At 37.1% G+C, this 23,128-nt stretch overlaps 1 long non-coding RNA gene across 1 annotated transcript; it reads right to left on the reverse strand.

Annotated features, from left to right (window-relative positions):
• Positions 1 to 1,226: 1,226 nt before the first annotated feature.
• On the reverse strand, positions 1,227 to 11,110 carry LOC138812970 (uncharacterized). The gene is made up of 3 exons (XR_011367669.1): positions 10,841 to 11,110; positions 9,096 to 9,168; positions 1,227 to 1,744 (listed from the first exon to the last, which is right to left on the reverse strand). It is a non-coding gene; the product is annotated as an uncharacterized lncRNA (long non-coding RNA).
• Positions 11,111 to 23,128: the final 12,018 nt, after the last annotated feature.

Genomic DNA, 23,128 nt, shown 5'->3' on the forward strand with positions numbered 1-23,128 from the left:
CCTGCTATAATTTTGTCCTGTAAAGATTCCATAACATGAGAGATATCTTTATCTCTCCAAACTCCTAACAAATGCTTTTTGGTGGCATTCCAATTAAAAGAAAAGTTATATTTTAGAGCAGTAACACAGATATATTTAAAACTAGCATGACATTTAACTGAGAGTTGTGTTTTTAAATTTTGAACTTCCTGACCTATAACCAGAACCACTTCCTCCAGAGCATTTATTTACATTTCTAACGTTTTATCTATAATTTGTTGTTCTGCTAGGGCTAATGAAACATTTTTGCTTAAATCAGTAACAAAACGAGCAGTGTTTACTTCATTTACGAAGGCTGCTGTAGAAATCGCTAGAGCTAATTATTGTTATTAGAGCACTAATTCCTAAAATCAAGGCCTCAACAAAGCGTTTTGGCTGCAACATAATATCCAGAATTTTCAGCATTTGTAAAGCAGAATTTTTAAACCAATTGTCATTTTATAGATCTACAGGTAACATTACATATGAAGGTCTTTTTAAAATAAAAATTACAGAATAAGTTTTATCTAGAGAAGAAGTAAGACAATTAGTAAAAATACAATCCTTACAGCTAATATAATAAGATTTTCCTTGATTAATAATGATTAAATTATCTAGTTTTCCAGCTAAAATTCCCATAGGATATCCCACACATGCTCTTACCCCAATTGCAGTACTCTTAGTTTCTTTGTGCTTTTTCAGTAAAATCATGTTTGTTGCTGCAAAAAGTCTGAACAAATCCAGATGAATGCCCATTTTATTGTGAAAGGGAGAGTGACTCACCAAAATGGAAGCCACCCACCCTGGAGTGAGCCATCTTTTCAGGGGTTCCCCATGAGTATCAGGAGCATAGCCATTAAACTTTCCTGAATTATGTTTTAAGTAGGCAGCATAATCATAATCAGGGTTACCAATGGAAAAATCAAAAATACTATCTGGTGCCCCATAGGTTGTAAAAAACAGGCCTTTTGAAATCCACATTCCCACAATTATGGTGAGGTAATTAATACATCCCCAAACTGATCTTTGTCATGATATTTTTGTAGGCAGTTACCTAAATTTTTATTCCTCTTGGGAATGAAAAAGGATTCATTATAAGTATGAAAACCTAATATGCCAATTTCCCACATCAATCTTTTTTTGAACTTTTTATCATTGGATTGATCATCAGTCAAAAAAGTTCTATAGTTTATAGGCAAACACCCGGGGATATTTTCTCCTGATTGCGTTATGCCAATTGGAGTGGTATCTGTCATTCCTTCATAATTAATAGTTTGAGAAGTCATATGAGAATTAGAATAGTCCTCCAAACTCCCTAGCAGATCACTATTATTTTTCATTACTTGTATTATATCCTCATCTCCCCCATCCCACGGGATGTAGAAGAGGAGGATTAGGAACATATGCCCAGTATTGTTCTCCTGAAACAGACACTGCCTGCACAGCAATAATGGCAAGTATAGCAAGAAACTTAATTTAAACAGTGATAGTCTTTCCTGTAGAAACAACAATCTCCTCCGCAGAATGAGTGAGCTTCTTAATTTGTTCCCAGGTTGGTGGTTGGGCTTCTTTTGTTGCCATGGCCTGTTGAGGAGAAAGGTGAAGACTTTTGAGCTTGTGCATCGCCTTCTTCATTTCTTGCTTCTGGGTTTTTATTCGCCTGGGTTTCTCTTATTTTTCTAGGGCACACGAGTCGGGTGAGATTCCAGATGGGTGACTCGGCATCCTGTGGAAACACACATGTATACCCTCTTCCCGAGGTGATTAATACATCTGGCCCTTTCCTGGTGCCTGTGAGCAAATCTTTCCTTTTAACTTTTGGCTGAACTTTAAATCCAATTTCGCTCCAATGTTTTTGCATAAGTGTAAGGTTTTGTTCATTAGTATTAAGGTGATTATTTACAAATATGGTTAAAGCTAAAATTACAGCAATAATTTCCGTCTGTTGCTCTGAAATGTCAGATGCCCTTTTAATAGGGAAGTGGTCTGGAATGTATACCACTGAAGTTCCATTTGATGACCCATCAGTAAAAACTGTTAGAGCTCCTTCTAAAGGTGTTGTTACCACTAATGGAAAAATGGTTTTTACCTCTTCCACAAAATTTAATAAAGGATATTGAGGAACATGAAATTTTATTTGTCCTGTATAATTTAATAATGCTAATCCCCAATTCTCATCATTCTGTAATAATATTTTAATTGTTTTTTATTATAAGGCATAATTATATTATTCATTTCTTTCTCAAATAACTCTCGGGACCTACTCCTTGCCTTGACAATGAGTTGGCTGCACAAATATACATAAGAAGCTATCATTCTTGTCTGACTGTGAGGCAAGTGAAGCCATTCCAGGACTCCATCTTGCCATAAACATCTTTTATGTGTATAAGATGTCTTTAACATTATAAAATCCCAGTCTTTATTATAGTCCAATTGGACCACTTTTGCTTGTAACTTTTCTTCCACCAATGAAATTTTTTCTAACATTATTGGAGTGAATTGTCTCTTAGATTTAGGATTAGAATCCCCTTTTAGGGCTTCAAACAATGGGTGTAATTCTCCTGTTGTAATTTTCAAGTAGGGTCTAACCCAATTTATGTTTCCTAGTAATTTTTAAAAATCATTTAATATTTTTAATTTATCTAGCTTGAAACTCATTTTTGTGACATGATGTATTATATTTCCTAAATAATTTAAAGGTGTATTATGTTGAATTTTATCTGGAACAATAAGCAAACCAAAGTTGGTTAATTGCTCAATGGTTAATTGTTAAAATTTGTTCTGTTAAATGTTTACTTTCAGCAGCTATTAAAATATCATCCATATAATGAATAATATAAGCATTAGAAAATTCTTCCCCAGTTTTTTGTAAAGATTTATCCACAAATTTTTGACACAATATAGGAGAATTTTTCATGCCTTGTGGCAAGACCTTCCACTGATATCTCTGCCAGGGCCTTTTCAAATTACATGAGGGCACATGAAATGCAAATCTTTGAAAATCATTAGGATCCAATTTTATTGAAAAAAATTCCTGAAAATCAATGATTATTGTATAATGTCCTTTAGGAATAGCAACAGGAGATGGAAGTCTTGGTTGAAGAGCCTCCATATCATGCATGGTGTTATTAATGGCTCTGAGGTCTTGTAACAACCTCCATTACCCAGATTTCTTTTTAATTACAAAAACTGGAGTATTCCAAGGGCTATTGGATTCCTCTAAATGTCCTTTCTGTAATTGCTCATTTACCAATTGATCTACAGCCTGTATCTTCTCTTGAGTTAGGGACTACTGATCAACCCACACAGGCTGATGATTTTTCCATGATATTGCATCAGCAAACTTCTCATCAGCGGCCTCTTTGAAAAAATTTGTACACTAAAGGAATCTGCAGTAACTAATTTTAGTTCCATGTTTTGCATAATGTCTCTGCCCCATAATGTAAGGGCAAAGCAGATACAATATAATGTTGAAAGTTTCCAAATCTATTTTCACACTCCCACTTTAAAATTTTTGAACTTTGAGCAACATTGTTAGCCATACCCAATCACATTAATATAGATTCTGTCTTCATAATTGGCCAGGATGAGGGCCCATCTTTTCCTACAATACATGTTGGGTCTGGCCCTGTGTCCAAGAGACCTTTAATTGGCTTTCTATCCACTTTTATAGTTTTTATGGGTCGGTCCTTAGAAATAGATTGTACCCTGGCCACAGTTTCTGTGGAACTGAAACCTCCTGTACCTCGATCTTCTTTTAGGATTTGATTTGGAAGATGGACATAATTTAAAATTAAGATTTGAGCTTTTTTTTGATCCATATGTATTTGCATATTTTCTTTTAAAGACCTTACCATTACTTTAATTTCCCCTTGATAATCTGCATCATCTACTCCTGGTAATACCTCAAAATTTTCTTATAATTTGAGCTTCTACCAACTATCAAGTCCACAGTTCCTTCAATTACAGGACCATAAACTTGAGTGTTTATTAGCTGAACACCATACATGATAGAGATAATGTAATCTCTTTTTCCTGCCAGATCTAACCCTGCACTTCCTGGAGTAATTCTTGGCAAATCCCATACTGTAAATGGGGAGACAAGGGATTTAATGGATCTGATCCCTTTGGGGATTTTTGTGTAACAGTAGGTGTTTCCCCTCTTTCGTTTACGGGGCTGAGGGAGCACACCTATTCTTGTTTTTTGTCTCCTTTTCTTCTGCTGTTAGGAAAATTCTATCCTTATGATATTTTGATCTACACTCATTTTTCCAATGATTGCGTTTCTTTCATTATGGACAAAGTCCAGGCGCTTTACCCTTTTTATTGTTACTAGGTTTATTTTGCTTTTGTTGACAATCTTTACTCATGTGTCCTGACTGGCCACATGAAAAACAGACCCCATTTCTGGCCTGAGGTCATTTCTTATGTAATATTTGTTCATAAGCACTGAATGGTTCTCCTTTCATTGCTGCAGCATATGCCATTCCTTGAATGACTGCTGGTGAGGCATCTATGCATGCTTTAACATTATCTTGCATTGATCCCGTCAGTAAATGTAAAGTACTTAATACATAACTTTTCATACTGGTTACCTCCTCCCTCATTTTTCTCACAGTTTTCCTTCTCCTCAATACCTCTCAGAAGTTGTTATGTACATTTCTCATATATTGTCTTGTGAGCATTGCTATTGCATTGGTTTGCCCTTTGTCTTTTTTCTCACTATTTTGTTTTTCCTCTTCCATTCCCTAATTAAGGTAAATGTATACACAAAATACAGGGTATCAAAATCAAATACAATAGAGGATAAACCATACGGAGAAAACCCAAAAGAAAATAGAAATCACATACTACATTAAAAACAGCAACCGCAAGCAAAAAGCCTCTGTTTCCATATCTTGGAGTTCATTTTGCTCTGCATCAGCTTATATGGTAATATATATGCATAACAAAGCCACTGGAAAAGAATAGTTGTATGGATACTATATCATGAAAACAACGTTAACTGTTTCTGATGGTAAAGGTGGAATTAGGATTGGTGAAATTGCGATTCTGATAAACTAATCTCAAAAGAGTTTTACAATTATGACAGGTAAATTTTAATTCTTCAAGATTTTTAACAACTTAGCCTATTAAGAAAATTTAAAATTGCCTGGGAAAGAGGCTTTCATGCAAAGAAATCCATGGAGACTTAGTGGAGAGAGAGCAATGTGGGTGAAGATGGCTCATTAAACTAAACTAAACAAACAAACAAACCAATAAACCTCAGAAAACTTGCTGGGAATCCTGTAGGTTCCCTTGAAAATGTCCTTACCCAGGAAATATACTTTCAGTTTGTAAAACAAGGTTGTAGTGGAATTTAAATTCAAAGTTCTTTAAAGAAAAAGACATGAAAATTTGTGATTTGACCTTTAATTACCAAACTGTAATTCTCTGAAAAATATATTTTGAGTCAAAATATTTAGAGAGAAAGTGCCCTGCACAATGAATGAATGTATTAGGTTTATATTATTCTGTTTGTAATTCTTTCCACACTGTCTTTGCACATGAAGCACTGAAACGCAGAAAAAAAAATCTAATAGGATAATTCAAACCAATGATTTCAAATTTCTAAGAAGCTCACAAAAAATAATATCCTTATTAAGATGAGATAGTGAACACTTCTCTTATTACATAAGCCACAAATTTTGGGATCAGAAAAGAATTGAGGAAATGGAAAAGGTAACAAAACTCTTCTTAGAAGCTCTAGCTAAACATATTGGCTTCAACAGTGGAGAGAGGACAAAACTTTATGATATAGATTCTCTTAATATTTTAGCTACCTAAAGTGATTTTACAGAGCCTATTTGGCTCACTACGATGCAGAACAGTTTGAATGAAGACATGAAAATAAATTCCACATCCGAATGAGGCAACTTAAAAGAGTTTTAAACGAGAAAACATGAACATGGAGCAATGGGGGAGGCCTTATAGTCCTTCAGCTTCCCTAAACTTGAAGCCAAGAAGCCGTGATTAATCGGAAATCAGGAAAGAGCTAAGAGGAGGACATAGAAGTAGGACATAGAAGCATTGTGCTTTGTAACAGACACTCATCCAAGGTATGGGTGATTTAACTCTATTCTCCTCGATACATCTTGTTGAACAAATGCAAGACCAAGAGAAAAATAATCAATTGAAATAATTTTGCAAAGAATAACTTCACTTTTCCTGATATTTTATCTAAGGAGAGACTTAAGAGAAAAGATAAAAAGTGGAGTATACTTTGGTTTCGTCAAAGCATCTTGTTACCAAAATATATTTTTGAGGTTAGAAACGATTGCACCAAAAAGTGGACTACTTATTTTTGTGGGCAATTTAGACACAAAAAGACTTTCAAGGTAAAAAAAAAAACAAAAAAGTAAAAAAGTATAGCCAAATATTTGTGATCACGGCTTCTTGGACTGGTTTTTTGGAGACAAAGTTTACATTAGAGTTTTTCCTCATTAACATAGAAGTTGGGTATTCATGACAACCAAATTCAAGGGGGAAGTTTAATGGACTTGCTAGGAAAGTACATAGAAAATCCTAAAGTGGTGCTGTAGCTCAATAGGTAGAGTGCTTGCCTTGAGCTGAAGAGCACAGGGACAGCAGACAGGCCCAGAATTCCAGTCCCACGACCAACAAAATTAGTAACAGAAACTGAGAAAATCTTGATCGTTCATCTTATATAATGGGTGGGAGTAGAAGGGTAAGAAGAAATCTAAATGGTTCTACATCTATGGCCAGGCAAATGTGTTAGTGATATTCTTGGTGATAAGGATTACAAGTGAAAATGATGGATTTAGGGAAAAAAACTCTCTGATAGTTCTAAAGTTTATATTAAACAGAGGCAAAGATTGATCTCTTTAGATATCATCAAAATATCCATGACCATGAATATGAAAAAGAATGATAAAATTGGGGGCATTATTAAAGGGAAGAGGAAAAGAAAAGTTATGACATAAGTGTAGCAATGTGAGCACCAATGTTGACAAGATTGGAAGAAAGAGATAAGGAAACAAGAAAGTAATAAAAACAGATTTACAGAAGTAAAGAAAGGAAAGAATTCGCAGGAAGAAATGGTCAAAACTGTTACAAAGACATTGAAGGAAATATGCTATTTGGATTTGAAAACTAAAAGGACATAGACAAATTCAATAAGAACAATGTTTTGGTGAACTGGTAGAGATGTAAGTAGTATTGATGAAATTTTGAGATATGAATGTGAAGCCATAAAATTCTAGATCCATGAATTCAACAGATCTTTTTTTATTTTAAATGTTGGGAACAAATGCTTTTATCCTGACCTTAGGAGTATTATACAGATGTAACTGTCTGTGAATATTTTTGAAGACTATTTAACCAGGAGATTATGGATTGAACTATAGCACAGACAAACCTAATTTGCTCTACAGTTCCAATGAGTGACCCATGTATCTACATCACTTTGCGATTTTACTGAAATATCGGTAGATAGGTTTGGTCATCTTATCAGGCTATTCATTATAAATGTAAGACAAGTAATACCAAGTATAGGTTGAACATACAGTTTTACTGATGTTACTGAAGACTCCGCAATTGATTCTTCTTTAGAATAGAAAATGCCTCAATAGCCATTGATACGTCATAACTGCCATACACTCTATTTAAATATAATTCTTTTTAGGGATATCTCCATGCTGAAATAACCTTCTCAATGAAACTGCCACACATTCTTATATGTAGGAAGTGCTCTTATAAACTTCAAGCTTTTATTGGATGGAAGAGTTCAGACATTACCATCACCACAAGGATTAAATGTCTAAAAAGAAAAGACATTTTTAATGCCTTTCTTTCATTTTCTGATACACATATGCATGTAGGGAAGGATTCTGATATAACAATAATACAATGGTGACTTGTAATAACACAACATCTAGGATCTAGTGTTAATTCAGTTACTTACTAATTAGCTCCAAACTGTGTGGATATTTATATTTCTCCTGGGTAAACTAATGAGCTCCAAGAAAATGTCCCTAAGAGCCTTTCAATTCAAATATCACTGTTTGTCTCAAAATGCCTTAAATTCTACATCTTCAAATGTTGGCATACAGTTATATTGTGGAACTTTTCTCCTCAGAGAGTAAGTACTACCCTATTGCTTAACATGGACAAAGTACCTTCATAAATAGACTGTGTGTTTGCAAACAAGAAGTGGTAGATGAACAATATTTTTAGCAGTTTGTACAGATGAAATGGAAATAGAGCAATCAAAAGGAACATTCAAAAAAGACAAAGGCACAAAATAGAATATGCCAATTAAATGCTGACGTACAATTTCAAATAATGTGCTCAGGTGTGAGGGTGTGTTCAAAGTACACCGTCAGACAATATAGTTGGATATCTTGAGAAAAAACTACATTAAACTATCATGGAATTATCATACAAGTAGAAACCTGTTACGCTGACTCTCTAATCAGTTACAGCATCAGCAATTTAGGGAGTATTTTCCAAGAGCATACTGAGAAAAAGAGGGCTCATCACAACTAGTGTTCAGGTTGAACTAACAACAATCACATAACGTTTCTTATAAGTCTTCATTTGTTTTAGAGCATTAAAGTGGGAAAAAGCCAAATAAATATTTTGCATGTATCTAAATTAAGTGGGACGTATTATATTGGTCTCTCTTTAACTTGGAAGTTATAGGTTATGTCTTTCTATACTCTAAGTTGGGACAATGATCTGCTTTCAGTTATTTTCTTCTCTTCCCCTTCTTTTGCCCTTCCACTTAAAGAGACATACTTGAGCTTGCATTTCTAATTTCAAAATTATCTGAATTTCTCCATACTTCTCGCAGCCTCCTATATCTTTCTCAAGGGAATATCTTCTTACTGCCATTTTTTATCCCATATGATAATGGATATGTTCTTGTCTAATTCAGTGCAAGATACACATTAGACTCATCCAGATATCTCAACACTTGTAGCACCATAAAATCTTATCTTACTTAGAAATCAAGATTTTAGTATGTCTGGGGAGCTGACATCTGTCATTTTTGAATGACCATAATTAATACTTACATGCAAGCAGGTTTTATACCAATATGCCTCTCAGTAGATCAATGAATCGGCATGTCCATTGAGGCGCTGTGGGCTGTGGCAGGGACAAGGAAGAAAAATGGTTGGCTACCCTCGGTTATTAATCCTTGGCCCCGGGGCTGGCAGGATAGAGAGTTTCCCTGCATAGGATAAGCATTTTTATAGGAATTCCTTTATTGTCTATTTTTAATCTACACACTCTTGCACAGTGCTTTCCTTTTTACATTTATGGCAAATTCCTGGTCCTCTCTTGTTAACATCAGTAGCCTTTTTACAATTCTTCTTTACATGTCCCGTTTGACCACATCCAAAACATTTTAGATTAGATGGTTTGTAATGCATGCCAGGTAGTGAGCATAGTTTCAGCAAACCACTGAATACGCCGGGATTCGGATGTAATTTCTTTACATGCCCTTATATGTAGTTACATCCCCAGATTCTTTAATAGGCAATAGGGCTCGTCTACAGTCCTCATTAGCATTCTCATAAGCCAACATGCCCAGTAGTTGTTGCAGTACAGCCTTGCCCACAACAGTATGTTCCAAGGTCAGTGTCAATCATGATAAAAATTTAACATAGGGTTTATTAGGTTTTTGAATTACTCTAGTCCAGGAGCCATAATGCTCTCCTGCCAGCTGAATCCTCCCCCATGCCTCAATACCAATGTCTCGTAACTGCTCATGGATCTCTTCAGGAGAGTTCACTTGCATATGAGCATCTGCATATTGTTCTGTCCCACTCAACATGGGACAGGTTATGACCTGCAGGTGTGGATTATTGCTCTGTGCATTTTGTCTAGTCCTTTCTGTATATAACTCAGTAAACCAGATTTGCCATTGTAGGTATTCAGGTTCCGTAAGCAAGGCTCTACAAAGCATCTTCCAATCCTCGGGAACAAAATTATTATAATGTCGCTGATGCGCATTAAGCAATTCCTTAACATAATGAGACTGAGGACCATACATCACTGCCTTCTTTAGTTTACCAATATCATCGACAGCAACACCGTCATATCTGGCTGGTTGAGCAATACCATTCATAGGAGGTGGTCAAATTACAGGATACGAAAAAATAGGCATTTCATCATCAAATTCACTGTCTGAGCCTTCTGTTTTGTGAGGGAGTGACGCGGTAAAAATTACTTCAGCAAGCAGAGGAGCCGAAGGCTGTTTTACTTTCACTTTCTCAGATTCTCCTTTCACTCTGCTAATTTCTAACTCCATATGTTGTAATCTTGATAAAATCAACTCCATTTGCTCAGACATTCTATTTATGCTTTCAGTTTGTTCCTTTTCAGCTTTCTTTACCTCTGTTTTTTTCTCTGTTAATTGTGATGCAGCCTTATCTATTGTGTCCTTGACTTCAGAGTCCAATATAAAATCTACAATAGAAGGCGTGGCCTCTTTCTTTAAGTCCACTATTAATCTTTTCTCATTTAAAGCTTTAAAAATGCTATTTAAAATAGCCCAAATGGACCGAAATCTATCAGGAATCCTTTCCCCTTCTCGAACAGCTCTTTCTACATTATACTTTACTCATTTCTAATTATCAACATCTAACGTCCCTTTGTCGGGGAATCAAGGATTCCATTCCCTAACTACATTAATACACATTTCTATGTCAAAAGAAGAAATAGTTACACCATAAGCAGCAAGTAAATATTTTAGCATATGTAAGTATGGAGTAGACTTAACTTGTCCCATCACCATGTAATTAAAAGTACTTACCTGAATATCCCTTCCTGTATTCATCACTGCAGGGTTCCTGTTTGGGTGCCAATTGTCAACGTCTCAGGCATTGGGGTCCCTGGGTAAGGGTCGCAAAATCACCAGGACACAGGGGTTGCAGAGTGCAAATAGCAATTGCCACTGCATGCTGTGTTTTATTGCTAGTGGGTATTTAAGGACAAGCAAGTATTATCTTTGCCAAGATTTAGTCAGGAGACATTCACACAAAGAATTTCAACAGATACAATTTTGCTTAAACTATGTGATAAGTCTTTGTACATTTTTATCTAAACTATTTTAGAGAAAGCTCAAACCACTTCCCCATACTCAGGAAAATGCTTGACTAGCTGTTCGTCTATGCTTAAGTAAGCAGAAGAGCTACTTCCTCAGCTCCCAAGAGTCTGACAAGAGCTTTGAGATAGAGAGAACATGTTCCCTCTATCGCCTGGCATGCCAAGAGCTTTCCACATACACAAACACAGTCCTCAGATAATCCTGAGGCCGGAGCCTACATCATTCTGCCCCTCCAACACAGACCATGAGGCTTCACACAGATTGTCTCACCTACTCTTCTATTACTTTAAGCAAAAACAAAGCAAAGCAAAGCAAAGCAAACAAAATAGACTTTATGGTTAATTATGCTGCTATTAAAGATTCCAGGCAGAATTATACTGTTAAATGATGATAGTAAATATGTTTTGTAGATACTCATCTCACATGTGTCACAAAAATATCCATGCATTCATAACTAGAAACTTTGAAGTTAAAGTTTATTAATGAGGTGAGTTTCATTAGGTAGCCAATAAAGAGAACACCACACAGTATTCAGTCAGGTAAAGAAGTTTATTTACTGAACTGCTGCCCATGCCATACATGGTGGAAATGCATGTTAAAAAAATGGAGCGACCCAACCTCGGGCAAGGATGTATCTAGGTGAAAGACCAGATGAGGTGTGGCAGTTTGGGGGAAACTCTGGCCACACTCGATCTGGATGTGACTTCAATTTCCGGGACTCAACTCTGGTCAGATGGAAAGTGCGACCAGAGGCTGACCAGGTTGTGACTTAACAGGATCTGGAGGTGGCTGCCTCCAGGTGTGCCAGACACTAGGCAACACATAAAGGTTTCAAACTTAGCCAAGAATTGGGAAGGTGATTGTATAGGGTCTGCATGACCTGAGGCAGACCTAACAACAAACAAAGGTAGTACCTCTGACATATGACTCCTGACTCCAAACAATTCGTTCTGTCATTTTCTTTCTTTCTTTTTCTTTCTTTCTTTCTTTCTTTCTTTCTTTCTTTCTTTCTTTCTTTCTTTCTTTCTTTCTTTCTTCCTTCCTTCCTTCCCTTCTTTTATCCCTCCCCCTCTCTCTCTTTTGTTTTTTTAGTTGGTCGTGGGGCTTGAACTCTGGGCTTGGGCACTTTCCCTCAGCTTTTGAGCTCAAATCGATCGTTCTACTGCTTGAGCCAGAGTGCCACTTCTGGTTTTTGAGTGGTTTATTGGAGATAAGGTTTTCACGGACTTTTCTGCCCAGGCTGGCTTTAAACTGCAATCCTCAGATCTCAGCCTCCTGAATAGCTAGGATTACAGGTGTGGTCCACCGGTGCACAGGTCTCTCTCTATCTCTCCTTTCTTTCACTCACCCTCCCACCCTCCCCTAAGTAGGTATTCTCAACTCTCAAATAATGAACACTTGCTGAGTTGAACACACAAGCTGGGAGAACAGCTCAATTGGCACATGTGAAATTTATTTAATGCTTTCTTATACCTCTACCACAGGTCACTGGAATGAAATAATGAACACTAAGCAGCATGGCATCTCAAGCCATGTGTAGGAGGAAAGCAAGCACGCTCACTGCATTCTGTGAGGTCCACCCTGGGAAGGTGGGGAAGACTTCTCCCTCCTCTTACTAAATCTCAGCCCAGTTTCTGCATTAGTAGAGGTGACTGCCTCCAAGAGTCCTAGTTACTCAAGTGACACAGGTACTAGACAGAGACTTAGCCTCTTGTGGTGCTGAGATTAATGGCATGATTAACATGATCCACTAGTTTGTTGAGATTGGAACTTCTTACATTTTTGGTTAGGCTATGTTCAAATTGTGATCTATTCATTTCTGATTGCTAACCATGATTATAGATGTGAACCAGCACATCAGACCATTCAAAGTTCTTTATCCCACATGGAAGACATGAAGTTTATTTTTACCAAATGACATACAAGTTGACAGACAGCGAAAGTAAGTCCTTAATTCTGGTCAAGATGTGTTATTAATGAAAAACAAAATTACTTAGCAAAATATCTCACTACTGTGATTATACTTTCAAACTTAACCTACACTTTAATATCAAATCACCTATATTAGCCAATGATTCACTCAAATTACCTGTAATCATTTATGTCTGTCCTATCTTCTAGAAGTAGGGAGAACTGGAGCTCACACAATTAACTAAAGAGGTAGAATTTGAGGGGATCACAGTTCTGAATCAGTCTAGGAAGTAAAGTATCACCCACATCAACCTACTAGGTAGGGATATTGGAATGCAATCATGAACCCTGCTTTTTGGACTGGGTGCAAAAATTGCTACTCTATGATTAAAGTAACTTAAACAAGAAAGGATTGGTGGAGTTACTCCAGTGGTGGAATACTTGTCTGGCAAACACAACATCAAAACTCAAATCAACTTCCTAAAGTTAAAATAAGAGAAGGAAAGAAAGAACAACTCATACTGAGCATGTGATCAATGTAATGATTTACACTAAATTATTGTAGTTATAAATGCCATCATTCATTTCTAGGAGCACACACATTTTGTATTAAGACTAGATGAAAAAATAACAACATGTATATAAATCTTTGGTTAAACACAGGTCTAGTTTACACTTAAATTCGCATGTGCCGTGGTGCTGCAGGATTGTAAATGTTTATGGAAGTCCATCTTTTTTATTAACTTGACATGATGAAATTACCTAACCATACATCACCTAACAGTTAACTGGAGAGATACTGCTGATACATGCATACATATATATATATATATATATATATATATATATATATATATATATATATATATGTGTATATATATGTATATATACATCACATGTATGCATTTATATATTAAATAACATGTAAATAAAAATTAAAAAATTGTAATGAATAAATTAATTGCACAGATAAATTTCCTAAACTATTACTTTACATGAACCAGTTTATGTCTTAAAGTCCCTAATGCTATATCACATTTACATGGTTGCTGATCCCCTTCAGCTTTTTTATGATATTGTTTTTCAGGTGAGAAGCCTGCCAATATATATACTTTTATGACATTCCTTTCTTTAGAAAATGAATAGTACATTATGTGATCTGGCTCTTTATGTATCATCAAAATATTTTTTTTATAATTTCAAGTACATATTGTCTTAGATCTTACTCATTCTCTTCAAATAGTACCTATGGGAAGGAGAAAATGAAGGGTAATTCTGTTACTTTGGGAGTTTCTGTTATTAATAACTGCAAAGAATATGAAAATTAAACTTTGAAATTATTTAGAGAGGTAACTTGAATTTTACCCTTCTACACACTCATGTTACTCCCTCAACTAAATCACAGAACCTAAAATAAGTAACATTTTCAGCTGGAGGCCAGTGGCTCATGCCTGTAATCCTAGCTACTCAGGAGCTGAGATCTGAGGATAGTAGTTAAAAGTTAGTCCTGGAAGGAAATCCATGACACTCTTCCTTCCAATTAACCACCAGAAAACCAGAAGTGGCAATGTGTCTCAAGTGGTAATGTGCTAGCCTTGATCTGAAGAGCCTAGAGACAGCACCCAGACCGAAAATTGAAGCCCCTTGACCAAGAAAATCAAAAAGGAAAAAAAGGGGGGAAAAAGTAATATTTTAAAGCTAATTTGCATATATACACAAAATTTGTCTTGAAATAAAGCTATAACAGCCCCTGGACTGGCAAAGAAAGAGATTAACGTGAAATTGCCTTCAGTAATCATTTAGACGATCTATACTGAGGACAGACTACTAGAACTCACATTACTAATTGAAGAGGTAGAATTTGAGAGGATCATAGATCAGAACCCGTTTTCAAGGAAAGTGATAAGAGTCTCATATCATCCTAAAGGTTCGCATGTTGGAATGCATTTGTGATCACCTCTGCTTGGCAGACACAGCTGAGGAACTTAGCCTGTGTTCAGCCCTCAGCAAAATGGATAACCTATGAACAAAGTAAATAAATCGAAAAAGGATTATTCTAATTGTAGAATACTTGTTCAGCAAACAAGATATGTAAATTTATACTTATTTCTTAAAAGAGGAAAAAAAGGAAGAAAGAAAGAAAGAAAGAAAGAAAGAAAGAAAGAAAGAAAGAAAGAAAGAAAGAAAGAAAGAAAGAAAGAAAGAAAGAAAGAAAGATAGAAAAGAAAGAGAGGACGGAGTTCCGGGAAGATGGCGGAGGAGAAGCTGGAATCTGAACAAGCTCTCGCATAGAAAGTAGTTTTAGAGTTCCAGTAAACAGTCCTAAGCCAGAGAATCACACCAAGTGTGCCATCACAGGACAGAGAGTTAGACAAGACAGGGGAAGCCAAGGAAACGCATCAGCTGCCGCTCCGGCGGCGGGGTCGCGGCGGCAACCACCGCCGCGGAGTCATACCTGAGACACAGAGAGCCGGGGACGAAGGAGCCAGAAGCAGTGGACGAGCGGATTCTACTCAACACCAACAAGAACCGACAAGGAGCGAACATCTTCATCCTGCAGTTTGCAGACCAGAGACGACCCAGGATCCAAGACTCGGCGTGAGTACAAGCCCGAAGTCCTCACTCCTCAGGGAGCAGAGGAGGGAAGGCCAACCCTCCCCCCCCCAGCACCGGTGATCTCCATCTTGGATACCGACAAAGCTCGGAGGAGCTGCTAGCTCCAGCTCAGGCCTTGGAATAAAATGAGTCATTTAGCAGGTCACAAGAACTTAACGGCGAAGTGACCTGCCAGACTCAGGTCCATCCAGGGAAAAGTCACCCAGCTCAGGCGCCAGCCATCGGAGTGCCTTGCCTCACTGGGTAACCAGAGCCAGAGGCTGCCCCTCCCTCTAGCAGCCACCACAATCAATTGAAAAACAGAAACTCTGAGAATGGCTCCAGGCTGGGCGCTGTGAGCTTTATCACAAAATAGCCCCAGGGAAAAGCTACTGTTTGTTGAAAGGCCTCAACTCTACCCAGAACCTAGCCTCATCACCACATCCCCCTCTTTTGTGACTCTCAAAGCAGACCACCCTCCCAGAAAACTAACCTGGGAGGGGGATCTCAAAATCTTGGGTAAAGCAGAGCATTTTTCTGCCTCTTCCAACCAACCGACTTAAGAAACCAATCAAGCCACAGGACCTCAAGCTGACCAGAGACTCCAACAAGAGACTGGTTGCAGACAAAAGGGAGATACAGGATTCTTCCCACTCCTCCCCCCCCCAAAAAAAAGATCAAAAGACTTTTTTTTTCTTTTTCTTTTTTTTTTCTTCTTCTTCTTGTTTTCTTTTTTTTGCTTGTTTTTTGTTTTTTGTTACCTTATATATATACATATATATATATATATATATGTATATATATATATATAAATTTTTTTCCCTTCTAAAACTTTTATTAATCTTTAATTTTTGCCTCTTCTGAAAAAATAATTGTTTTCCAGTAACTTTTATTTTCTCATCTTATAATTTTTATTTTAGGAATACGTGAATGTGAGCTTTCATTTCTTTTCTTGTCTTCTTTCTCTTTTTCTTTCTTTCTTAATTATCTTTTTGTTTTTTATCTAGCTCTACTGAACTTTTGATCTTTTCTTCTCCCTTTCCCATCCTTAAAGCTTTTCACATCTCCTCTATGTCCCTCCCCTTCTCTGAACATATTCACATTCCTCTCTAAATAGACGGTCTTTTAACCTCTAAAATAACATTAATTTTTACGTTTCTATTCTTTTTCTGGTCTCTCTTTATTCCCCATTCCGTCTCTTCTTTTTCTCTCTCTCTCTACTTGCATCCTACCCAACCCATTTCTTGCACTGTGATTAGGACATAGTTAACTCTCCCTGTGCCTCCCCACACCAATCTATTCCTATTTTTTACCCACATCTCTCCCTAATCCTAATAATTTCTGGTTTGCCAAATTCTTTTCTGCGGTTCGAAGTCCTTTAACATATAGTCATTTGATTTTCAATAGATGTATCTGTTGAACTAGATTGTATCTGTAGACTATTGACTGTACAAATGCAAACTTTGGTTGATGGTTGCCTTAAGATAGTGTTCTAGCACAAAACTGGTGCAATCTTTATCTCAAATGGGCCGAGTAAGCCGGAAAAACACAAGAAAAATGGCAAATTCGGGTATCTCAATTTCCCAACCTGGATAATCAGGGATTAGAACAGATAAAGAATAATCCAGAGGAGAGTTCCCAAATAGCTCTACAAACACTAATAGCAAACATGATAAATGAGAAGTTTGACAATGTACAAAGGACTCTGTATGAGTGTGATAGGGAGAGAGAGGAGGCATCCCAGAAGTTTATACAGGAATATCATAAGCGTGAGGAAGCTTCTCAAAAACTGATACAGGATTTGCGTGAACAAATTGAGAATACTCAAAGAGAAAGGGAGGAATGGCGTGAGCAGGCAGAGAACACTCAAAGAGAACTGCAGGAATCCAACAGAAGGGAGGAAACTAATCAAAGAGTAATTCACGAATTAAGAGACCAGGTAGAGAATACACAAAGATCACTAAAGGCATTCAAGGAATCCATTAACAAAGAGCTGAAGGAAGTCAGGGAGACCACAAAGGGAATGCTGAATGGAACCCAACAGAAGGAATGGCAGTCCAAAGAAACCATAACCAATCAACTAAGTGATTTGAGAACAAACACTGAACACCAAATTAAGGAAGTAAAGAAATTCATACAAGACCTAAAACAGAGCTTCAACAAAGAACTTGAAGCCATCAAAGCTGACCAATTAGAAGGAAAAGAGATAAAAAACAAAGTAGAGAGTCTTGATAGCAGGTTAGACCATGCAGAAGATCGAATCTCAGGGATTGAAGACAGCATAGATATTATAGAGAAAGAACATACAACCATCCAAGACAAGTCCAAGAAATATGATAGGTCTATCCAACACCTGGAAGACACCATCAGAAGGCCCAATCTAAGGATAATGGGTGTAGAGGAGCACCTAGAAACAGAAGTTCATGGTCTAGGAAATTTGTTTAACAGGATCCTAGCAGACAACTGCCCAAACATACAAAAAGATAGGCCTATTCAGATACAAGAAGCTTTTAGAACTCCAAATAGACCAGACCAGAATAGGACATCCCACAGTCACATTATAATCCACACAGGATCAACCCAGACCAAGGAAAAGATCCTTAAAGCTGTCAAGGAGAAAAGGTTAATCACCTATAAAGGGAAACCAATTAGAATTACCTCAGTTTCTCACCAGAGACAATCAAAGCAAGAAGAGCCTGGAATGACGTATGCCATGCCCTAAAAACAAACAACTATCAACCAAGAATACTGTACCCAGCTAAACTCTCCTCCATAACTGAAGGCCAAATAAAAACCTTCCATAGCAAAGAAAAATTGAAACAATACATCTCCACCAAACCAGCCCTACAAAAGATTCTTAAAGATGTCCTACACATAGAAAACCACAAGAACGCAACAAAGGCCAAGAAACTGCACCCAAACTGAGAATCCAAGAACCTTAGGAAGAACCCAGTTTTCACAGCCCCCAAGAAGGTGGATAACATGGCAGGAACTCCCAAATACCTCTCAGTCCTATCTCTTAAGGTTAACGGACTGAACTCTCCAAATAAGCGACATAGACTGTCTAGTTGGATTAAAAAACAAGACCCTTCTATCTGCTGCCTGCAGGAGTCACATCTTGCCCCTAAAAACAAACATATTTTCAAGGTTAAAGGCTGGAACAAAATCTACCAAGAAAACGGCCCTCATAAACAGGCGGGAGTTGCAATCCTAATATCAGATAAAATAGACTTCAAATTAAAATTCGTGAGAAGAGATAAAGAAGGTCGCTACATACTAATTAAAGAATCTCTCCTTCAGGAGGATATTACAATTTTAAATATCTATTCGCCAAACAATGGAGCACCCAAATTTATCAAAGAAACACTACTTTCCCTCAAATCCCATATAGATCCAAAGACATTAATTGTTGGGGATTTTAACACACCACTCTCCCCACTAGATAGATCAACTCGGCAAAAACTCAACAGAGAAACCGCAGATCTAAACAGCTGCATAGATTAACTAGACTTAACAGACATTTACCAAACATTTCACCCAGCAGCATCAGAATACACGTTCTTCTCAGCAGCACATGGAACGTTTTCTAAAATAGACCACATTTTAGGCCACAAAGCAAACTTGTCTAAATTCAGAAACATTGAAGTTATACCTTGCATTCTCTCTGACCACAAGGGAATAAAATTAGAACTCAACACCAAAAGCTACCAAAGAAAGCCCGGTATAACATGGAGGCTAAACAACACACTGCTGAATAATGAGTGGGTCATGGAAGAGATTAGAAAGGAAATTCAAATGTTCATGCTATTCAACAAAAATGAACACACAAATTACCAGCTCCTCTGGGACACAGCAAAGGCAGTACTCAGAGGCAAGTTTATAGCTCTGGGCTCCTACATCAACAAATTGGAGAGATCGGAAACTAACAATTTAATGACACATGTAAACCTCCTTGAAAAAGAGCAGCAAGATAAACCCCAATCCAGTAGACGGAAAGAAATAATCAAAATTAAATCAGAATTAAATGAATTAGAATCCAAAAAAACTATAGAAAGAATCAACAAAACAAAGAGTTGGTTCTTCGAAAAACTTAACAAAATTGACAGACCCTTAGCAAACCTTATCAGAAAAAGGAGAGAACACACCCAAATTAATAAACTCAGAGATGAGAATGGAAACATCACCACGGAAAAAACCAAGATTCAGAACATTATAAGGGAATATTTCTCAAAACTTTATGCTAATAAGTTTGAGAACTTGACAGAAATGGACCTTTTCCTAGCAAATATTGACATGCCAAAACTAAACCAAGATGAGTTAAACCAGCTTAACAGGCCCATATCAAGCATTGAAATAGAAACAGTAATAAGAGACCTCCCAGCTAAGAAAAGTCCAGGACCAGAGTTTTACAGCGGAATTTTACAAGGCCTTCAAAGCAGAGTTCACAACAATACTCCTCCAACTCTTCAATGAAATTGAAAGAGAAAGTTCACTACCGAACACATTCTATGAAGCCATCATAACCCTCATCCCAAAACCAGGCAGGGACTCATCAAAGAAAGAGAACTATAGACCCATTTCTTTGATGAACATTGATGCAAAACTTCTCAACAAAATTTTGGCCAATTGACTTCAACAATTCATCAAAAAATCATACACCATGATCAAACAGGATTCATTTCAGGGATGCAAAGGTGGTTCAATATACGCAAATCAATTAATATTATTCATCACATCAAACGGAGCAAGAATAAGAACCACATGGTTATCACAATAGATGCAGAAAAAGCATTTGACAAGATCCAACACCCCTTTATGATGAAGGTTCTGGAAAAATTAGGAATCCATGGAATATTCCTCAATACAATAAAGGCTGTATATGACAAACCTACAGCCAGCATTATACTCAATGGTGAAAAACTAAAGCCATTTCCTCTTAACTCAGGAACAAGACAAGGATGCCCACTCTCTCCACTTCTCTTCAATCTAGTATTAGAATGCCTAGCTACAGAAATAAAACAAGATGCAGACATAAAGGGGATCCAAATAGGGAAAGAAGAAATAAAACTCTCCCTCTTTGCAGATGACATGATCTTGTATTTAAAGAATCCCATAGACTCCACTCCCAAATTACTCAAGCTGATTCAAAACTTTGGCAAAGTAGCAGGTTATAAAATTAACCCCCCAAAATCAATGGCTTTTCTATATGCCAACAATGAGAAAAGTGTGGCTGAAATTAGGAAAGCAACTCCATTTGTAATAGCCCCACAAAAAATAAAATACCTAGGAATTAACTTAACCAAAGAAGTGAAGGACCTCTATGATGAAAACTTTAAAATCTTGAAAAAGGAAATCAACACAGAACTTAAAAAATGGCAAAACCTCCCATGCTCCTGGTTTGCAAGATTAACATCGTGAAAATGGCAATACTTCCCAAGGCTATCTACAAATTCAATGCGATACCTATCAAAATTCCACCCTCATTCTTCAAGGAAATAGAAGAGGCAATCCAAAAATTCATATGGAACAATAAAAGACCCCGAATAGCAAAAACGCTCCTCAACGGAAAGAACACTGCTGGAGGAATATCAATACCAAATTTCAAACTCTACTATAAAGCCATAGTAATCAAAACAGCTTGGTATTGGCGTAAGAACAGACCTCAGGACCAATGGAATAGAATTGAAAACCCAGAAATGAACCTACAGACCTATAGCCATCTAATCTTCGATAAGGAAGCTAAAACAATAGAATGGAAGAAAGACAGCCTCTTCAGTAAATGGTGCTGGCAAATTTGGTTAACTACATGTAGAAAACTTAAGTTAGATCCTTATATATCACCCTGCACCAGAATCAACTCCAAATGGATCAAAGACCTTGAACTCAAAGCAGACACTCTGAAAACATTACAGGATGGAATAGGAGAAACCCAAGGCCTCCTTGGCTCAGGTCGAAATTTTCTGAATAGAGACCCAGAAGCACAACAAATCAAAGAAAGGTTGGACAAATGGGATTGCATAAGATTGCAGAGCTTCTGCAGGGCAAATGACATAGCTGGCAAGATCAATAGAAAGCCCACCGATTGGGAGAAGATCTTTACTAGCCATACAACGGACAAGGGTCTCATATCTAAAATATACTTGGAACTCAAAAAATTAAACCACCCAACAACAAATCCTCAAAGAAACAACTGCCCAATAAATAAGTGGGCGAAAGACTTAAAGAGAAGCTTCTCTGAAGAAGAAAGAAGGATGGCCAATAGACACATGAAGAAATGTTCAACATCCCTAGCCATAAAAGAAATGCAAATCAAAACAACATTGAGATATCACCTCACTCCAGTTAGAACAGCAAAAATCAAGAACTCTAACAACAACAGATGCTGGAGGGGATGTGGACAGAAAGGAACTTTACTTCATTGTTGGTGGGAATGTAAACTTGTTCAACCACTTTGGAAAGCAGTATGGAGGTTCCTCAAAAGACTTCACATAGATCTCCCCTATGATCCAGCAATGCCACTTTTGGGCATTTACCCAAATGTTTACAAACAAGACCACACTAAAGCTACCAGCACAACTATGTTTATTGCAGCATTATTTACCATAGGTAAGATATGGAACCAACCCAGATGCCCCTCAGTAGATGAATGGATCAAGAAAATGTGGTATATATACACAATGGAATTCTATGCCTACATCAGAAAGAATGACATTTCCCCATTTGTTAGGAAACGGAAAGGTTTGGAAAAAATTATATTAAGTGAAGTAAGCCAGGCCCAAAGAAGCATAGGTCCCATGGTTTCCCTTATTTGCAATATCTAGTATAGGTATGAGTCAAGCGGAAAAGGTCAGATAATGTGATGTTAGGAAAATGAACCCTTAAATATTTATTTTAATGTTTTCGTTTCTTTCATGCATGTGTTTCTAACGCATTTATAAGATTATTTCTTTGTTGCTTTGTATGTCCCTCCCCCACAGTGTAACCCCTGCTTTCACTATATTTGATGTCAGTATAACATGTGGAGGAGATGGGGACAAACAAGTCGTTTAAGGATTCAGGTGGACCTGTTGCAACAATGAGAAGTACAAAATGTCATGTCAAAACCAGCTTTACAATGTCGGTGTGGGGGGGGAGGGGGGTATAATTGGGTGGGGGGAGGGGGTAAAGTTGGGTGGGGGGAGGGGGGAGGCGGGGAAGGGAAGTGAAGGGTAAACAAAGGAGGAGGCTGCAATGCTTGGTAAGAAATGTATGCATTATCCTGCCCATGTAATTGTAGCCCCTCTGTTCAGTATGTTCTCAAATAAAATAAAATACAATTAAAAAAAAAAACGAAAAGAAAGAGAAAGAAAGAAGAAAGAAAGGAAAAGTAAAGAAAGAAAGGGTGGAAGAAAGAAAGGGAAATGTATAGGTATAAATAAAAACCTCAGCATGCCTTAGATGTTAACAATGACACTAAATCATTTGAGCTATAAATGCCATCATTTAATT

Source organism: Dipodomys merriami, unplaced genomic scaffold, assembly GCF_024711535.1.
Source record: "Dipodomys merriami isolate MVZ:Mamm:240054 unplaced genomic scaffold, mDipMer1.0.p SCAF_573, whole genome shotgun sequence".
In the NCBI taxonomy this organism is placed as follows: Eukaryota; Metazoa; Chordata; class Mammalia; order Rodentia; family Heteromyidae; genus Dipodomys; species Dipodomys merriami.